Raw genomic sequence first — 7,415 nt, 5'->3', positions numbered from 1 at the left:
TATAGCAAAACTGAAGAAGGAAAATATTCTGATTTTGTGAAAAGAAAGGGATATAAATAGTTGGACACATCAGAAACAACTAACAAAAACAAAAAACTATGAACTAGTATGTTTGACTCCAATTTAAGTGTATATTATCAAGAATATGATTTATGAGCATTTAGAAAAGGAGGTAATGATCAATAATAATCTTCATAGTTTTCTCCAAAGCAAGTAACCTCATTTTTTGACAAGGTAAGTAGATTGGAGAATGCTACAGACATGGTGTGTCTCAATTTTAGCAAAATATTTGACAAAGCATTTGTTTTTGGGGATAATCTGAAGAGATATGATCCAGGTGGTACTATTGTTTAATAGATTCTCATTTTGTTGAATGAACAAGCCTTGACAGTCAGTGTTGACTTAGAAAGAGGTCTTTATATTGTCCTTTGATTCTGTTCTTTATTCTATGGCTGCTATTCAACATTTTAATCAATTACTTGTATCTAAGTACAAGTTTAATTTCAATTCAACAAACATTTAGTAAGCATCTATTACTTGAAAACAATAGTTTGCCATGTTGATGCTAGATGACAATACTCATGTAAGATTTGGAGTTATAAAGGGAAGTGAGCCAATGATCTGTCTTGACATCTCTAGGCATCATAGGTTGTTTTGCATGATCTATATTCAAAGACATGAAGGGCATTTTTTTTAGGTATATCTGATATTTGTCTACCATCTCTGCAATATCACCAGGCATACTATAAGAAAAATCTGCCAAGAGGGAAATAAACAAAAAAGTTTTTTCAAAACATAAGAATAGTGTATCCTTTGTCCCAGCTTCAGTGCTACTGGGAATTTTTAGAGACAAGTATCACATAATGAGAGCAATATCTGCAAATAGGCTGGGTTAGGGTTTTGTTTTTCTTTTCTTTTCTTTTTTAAAAGCATATTGGGCTTTTTGTCTATTGGGGCAGACTTAAAGGCCCAATTTAGTAATATTTTGACCTTGGAAACAAAGTTTTTATTTATATGAATGGTTTGTGATTATGTTTTATGTAGGGAGAAAAAAACTCTATTATAATGGATTGAAGCCATTGGGATTGCAGTCCTGTTTGAAAAGGTAACCATATCCTGTGTATACCCCATATCTGTCTTGTCCCCTTATACTACAAACAAAGGAATAAGAAAACATCAAAAGGACAGATTTAACAATGGAGGCTTCTGAGAAATAGGATTTGATTGGTCAGATGAAATCTTTAACAGAATTTTTTAAAAATGTGCTTAAGAAATTAGGGTCATTTGTAACAATGAAAAATAAAGGCAAGGGAAAGGGATGATAACAATAATTCCTAGTTTAAGTATCACATTAAGAGTTTTTAAAGGAATCTATGTTTTTAGTTTTTGGTAAGTGATGTGTTATCTCTTCACTTTTCTTGGTATTAATTTCTTAGTAACCATTTGCATTTTTTTTTTCCTTTTAATCCAAAGATAATGTACCATGGAAGAGAAAAAATTTTAAAAATTGAGACATATTCCTTCTTTGAACTGCCTCTTGAATTTCAAAAACTAAATATGTTTTACTTCATTTGATTTTCATGACAGCCCACTGAAGTAAGTATTATTATTCTTCTCATTTTCCAGATGAAGAAATTGAGACTCATGGAGCATAAATGATTTACCTAGGGTCACATAGCTATTAAGTATCTAAAACAGGATTCAAATTCTGACTTCCAGTCTATGCATGATATTTTTGCCTCCCTCTCTTTTGTCTCCCAAGAGGCAACATCAGTAACTGTTCACAATAACATGGATTTTTTGTTTCTATAATATTTTTATGAGAATGATCTATACTACCAATACTCTAGTATATTTCAATCCAAGTCACAAATTAAGAATTATGTTCTTATGGAGGTAATTTTGATAAGAATAAAATGAGATAGAAACAGACAGACATTCCAAGATTATTTCCTGGAACAAACAACATCATAATAATTATACAATTGGCTAAAAAATGTAAAGGATACAAGATCAAGCTTTGTTTATTGTTTTTGATAACATGCTAAAATGAAGTATAGTCTTGAAAATCATTTTCATGCAATTTTTTTCAAATATATATCAAATGATTATAGAAACAATAACTGCTCAGTAAGCAACTGAACATTGATACCAAGTGAAGTAAAATACATAACATTAGGACTAATCATCTACATGGAAAAATTTGAAATGATAGATAATTTTCTAAATTGAATAGATTCTGCATATGTACAATTAACTGGACCTAAAATAGAGAAGTAGGAAATCAGTTAGGATTGAATTTTGGAAGATTCACAGTAATTTCAATGATCTCAAGCTGCTCACAAGTATAAAAGTTTATTTCTTTTAACACCAGTGGATTTTTTTTTTTGAGTTCTATGGATGAAAATCATGGGACAATACAATTAAGGTAATATCATAATATGTTACAACAGTAAGATGCATGATAGATGTAATTATATAGTTTTTACTAGTTATGCCTTGTAAAATATTGTTAAAATGAAAAGTATTGTAAAAGGAAGGAAGTGTATGACTAGAAAAATTGTTGGACTAGACATAAAAAAACTGAGTTACAATAGATGGCCATTCTCATGATGTTGATATTGAATATTTCCTTCTATAGAGTATTTATGGAAAGACATAGACAATAATGACAAAGTATGAGAGGGCATTGATCAGTCATTTTCACAATTCTTGGCACATTGATGGGATAATAGTTTGGAAGACCTCTGATTTCTTTGGTATAGTGAATCCACATTAAAGAAACTCATTCTAGACTTATATGAACTGATGCTAAGTGAAATGAGCAGAACCAGAAGATCATTATATACTTCAACAACGATACTGTATGAGGATGTATTCTGATGGAAGTGGATTTCTTCAACAAAGAGAAGATCTAATTCAGTTCCAGTTGATCAATGATGGACAGAAACAGCTACACTCAAAGAAAGAACACTGGGAAATGAGTGTAACTTTTTTTTTCCCCAGGTTATTTTTACCTTCTGAATCCAATTCTTCCTGTGCAACAAGAGAACTGTTTGGTTCTGCACACATATATTGTATCTAGGATATACTATAACATATTTAACATGTATAAGACTGCTTGCCATCTAGGGAAGGGGGTGGAGGGAGGGAAGGGAAAAGTTGGAATAGAATTGAGTGCAAGGGATAATGTTGTAAAAAAAATTACCCATATATATGTTCTGTCAATAAAAAGTTACAATTAAAAAAAAAAGAAACTCATTCTATTAATGCAAATAAATAATTATTCTGTCACTAATCTTAAAATCAATTAGATGAAAACCAGTTTGGTATGGTTATAGCCTCCAAAGGATGAGTGGATGCTAAAGCTTAACTGACCTATCTGTTCCATTAAAAAAATTATTTTAAACGTTCCCCCCCACACCCCAGTATCAGAGTCTGCTTTTTATAGGAATTAATTTTTATCCTACAAATCATAAAATTAACTTCTACCCAAAGAAAGAAAGCCAAAAAGTTGATGTTGATTATTAAACCTTAAGATTTCATCTATTAAGGAAAGTTCATAGGCTTCCCCCTCTCCATTTTATATGTGTTAGAGAAATTAAATGATTAACAGCACTTAAAATGAATGTTCACAGAAAAAGAAAATGAATAAATATAGACAATGATACCAATTATTTCCCTTCCCTTCATTTTTATAATCTGGTAATTTTTGACACTTTTGAAGCAAAGTGTCATACATGGTACAGCACCCCTATCTAGCTCCTTACTATACAATTAATCCTTGAGAAAGGAACATTGTTTTCATACTGGCTTGATTTTTATTTATTCACTTCATTCCAGTTTCATGATTTATTTTACAGTTCGTTTTGCTTGAGGGAACTGCCTTACCATATGTTTTTAACTTTGTTATTTTTACAGATGATTTTTTTCTTTTATTTTTTATGAAACTAACACATACTATGCATTTTCATGTTCACCTCATTGTTTTTGGTGTCACATCATAAACCACAATTTATGTCATTCTCTGAGCAGAATCATTTAGGTTGACTTTCTAGATCTGCTTCTTGAATCATACACATGCATCCACATGGGAATGCTATGGAATGCTGAAACTGACAAAAGTTTAGTTTTTTAGTTATGCCTCCACCTTAATATTGCTTTCCAAACTTTTTCTAAGTGTTTCCAAATGGTCATAAACACACACACACACACACACACACGTATACATTGTGTAATTTTTTTTCTGTTTTAAAAAATTTGTTTCTTTGAAGATTGCATCTAACTTAGGATCATAATTGCCTCTGAGGGTTCATGTCCTTTGTAATATTTGTTTGAAAATGAAATATATGTTCACAAGTATTTTTTAGAGAAATGCTATGAGCAAAAGATGCAGTGGTGTGTTTTGCTTTTTTAAAATATGGAGCTACTTATATCCTAGTCATTAATAATATAAAAAGATTCTTGACAACAAAGACAAACAGCTCAAGAATTTGCTAATTGCTTGATAATATTACTAAAGCCTGTACTTAAAATATTTAAGTTTTGATTAGGTATATACTGAGATGGCTGCTGAGGATTAAAAGACAAGGAGTAAACTTATGATGCACTGAGAATATATTTTATCTCTTTAGCACTAAGTGCTAAACCACCACTTTGGTGGAAACCGCCAACTGAACTTAAAGTTTGAGTGAGTCATTAACTTCCTAGTATGAATACATTGTACACAGTTTTCCATTTATCCATATGATTTAGCAAGCACAGGATACAAATAATTCCATATTATTTTCCTTGTCTATCTCTACCTGCATAGGATGGCAAAAGTGTTTGTGAACACAGTAATTCCCAGCACTTCTAAAATTATGATAACATGTCATTTTGTTAGATTTCATGACAACTCCACATAACCTTTTCAGCCAAGTTTCCTTATCTGTAAAAATGAAGATGTTTGAACTTATGACTTCTAAGGTCCCTGTTAGCTCTCAAATTATGATCCTTAATTTTTTTTATCATTAAAATCTCACATAATGTATTTAATAATAGCAGGCATTTATACTGCACTTTAAGATTTACAAAGCACTTTATAACTATTATCATATTTGATTCTCATAACAACTATGAAAAATAGATGCTGTTATTATACTTGTGGAAACTGAAGCAACTTGACCAGAATCACATAACTAGTAAATATCTGAGGCTGAATTTCTTGACTTGAGGTCCAGGACACTATTTACTTCACCATCTAGCTACCTAGAAATGTATCAAAATAAAGTAAATTTAAAGTCTCTTAAAGTAAATTTAAAATTTTACTTTGGGAATTTGGCAACACATGACAAAACTGAGTCTCAGATAAGTCATGATAGACTATCCAGAGTTATAATTAGTAAGCATGATTCAAATCCAGGTCCTTTGCCTCTAGGTTCAAAACTCTATCCACTATTCTTCCTAACTTTCAAATGCTTTTATTAAATATAACATATGTATGTTTGTTAGTTGAGATAAGTAACATGGAAATTCTGGAAGTTATCAAGAATAAATAGATGTCTTACTACAAAGCTAAGATGTCCATTTTATTTGGAAAGTGGCAGGTATAAGTAATAGAGGAAGATGATTTTTGTTGCTGTTTACATTGTTCTTTTTTTTTGGATGCATCTCTTCACTGTGCATCATGCAAGACTTCTAATGTTTCACTACAATTGTGATATTTGATCCTGACTGAGAAATTATAGTCATTGATTTCATATACCATAATAATTTGGGCCATTTTCTAACCACTTGAACCATATTTTGTTTATAGCTTTTGGTAATTTAATATTGCTATGAGTATTTGTGTGTATATAGATTTTCTTTTCTTCTCATTAGACTTCTTGGAGTATGCACTGGAGTAGTAACTCTTCTTGTATAATTCCAAATTGCTTTTCAAAAATGTTATAATAATTTGCAGCTCCATTCTTCAGCATTAAATTAGTATTACAGCCTTTCCATAGCTCTTTAAACATTGCTGTTTTTTCTTTTTTCTCCCAATCCTTGTCCCAATTTGATGGGCCAGAGGTGAAAATTTAGAATTCTATGAATTTGCATATCTTTAATTATTAATTAAAGGTGTTCAGGGGTGGTCTATAACTTACATTTCTCCTTTTGAAAGCTATTTGTACATATTATTTGAGTATTTGTCTTTCAGTGACTGACTTAATGCAATATATTTGTGTCTACTCAGTAGATTTTGGATGTCAGAATTTTATTAGAGTTGCTTCATGTAGAACCTTTATGTCATTCTCCATCTTTTTTTTGATTCTAAGTGGAATTAGTTTTTCTGAAAAAGTTTTCAATTTAATTTAATCAAAATTACCTGTTTTTTTCTTTTAAGATATTTTTATTTTTCTTCATATTTCAAAAATTACATGGTGTTGAAGTTTTTAAGAATTTCATCTGAATTGTCATATCCTGCCCTATTTCAGGAACGTTCTTTCATAAGGAAGCGAAAGGAGTGGCATCCATCCTAGCTACATGCTACAATATCCTTGGACATCATTTTCATCTTAAGGCTTGGTAAATCTCATTCTGTTGATAGTTGAATGAACGACTTATAAGTGTCTCATTTAATTCCAGCACAAAATTTAAATGAACAGTGACTTGCTCTCTGTCATACTCATCCATTATATATTCTATGTAATTAAAAAAATCTGGAAAAACAAGACACCAAAAATCTCAACTCGAAGACAATACTAAAAAAAAAAAAAATTAAATGATTAATAAAATTGAAAGCAAAACACTAGTGAATTAATAAATGACATTAAGTTGTTTTATTTATTAAAATACCTAATAAAGTCACATTTTATTTTATTTTATTTCATTTTATTTATTAATTTTTTGCAATCCTATTTTTTAATAGCTTTTTATTTACAAGATATATGCATGGGTAATTTTTCAGCACTGACAATTGCAAAACGCTTTGAAAGTTCCAATTTTTCCCTTCCTTCCCCCACCCCCTCCCCAAGATGGCAGGTTGACCAATATATGTTAAACATGTTAAAATATAGGTTAAATACAATATATGTACACATATCCATAGTTATTTTTCTATACAAAAAGAATCAGACTTTGAAATAGTGAACAATTAACCTGTGAAGAAAATCAAAAATGCAGGTGGACAAAATTAAATAGAGGGATTGGGAACTTTATGTAGTAGTTCATTGTCATCTCCCAGAGTTCTTTCACTGGATGTAACTGGTTCAATTCATTACTGCTCTATTGGAACTGATTTGGTTCATCTCATTGTTGAAAAGGGCCACCCTATCAGAATTGATCACCATAGGGCCTTGTTGTTGAGGTATATAATGATCTCCTGGTCCTGCTCATTTCACTCAGTATCAGTCCATGTAGGTCTCTCCAGGCCTTTCTGAAATCATCCTTCT

The 7,415-nt window shown here is 30.8% G+C and overlaps 1 long non-coding RNA gene across 1 annotated transcript in view; it reads left to right on the top strand.

Annotated features, from left to right (window-relative positions):
* Positions 1-6,786, top strand: part of LOC127553660 (uncharacterized) — a 52,077-nt gene extending 45,291 nt beyond the window's left edge. The window contains exons 2-5 of the long non-coding RNA XR_007951796.1: positions 1-234; positions 1,045-1,105; positions 1,474-1,596; positions 6,459-6,786. The exon at positions 1-234 is cut by the window's left edge and continues 195 nt beyond it. This is a non-coding gene — a long non-coding RNA (uncharacterized LOC127553660). The remainder of the gene's footprint in view (positions 235-1,044; positions 1,106-1,473; positions 1,597-6,458) is intronic.
* The last annotated feature ends 629 nt before the right edge of the window (positions 6,787-7,415 follow it).

The sequence above is a fragment of the Antechinus flavipes genome, chromosome 3 (genome assembly GCF_016432865.1).
Source record: "Antechinus flavipes isolate AdamAnt ecotype Samford, QLD, Australia chromosome 3, AdamAnt_v2, whole genome shotgun sequence".
Lineage (NCBI taxonomy): Eukaryota > Metazoa > Chordata > Mammalia > Dasyuromorphia > Dasyuridae > Antechinus > Antechinus flavipes.
This window is presented reverse-complemented; position numbering and strand designations above follow the sequence as displayed.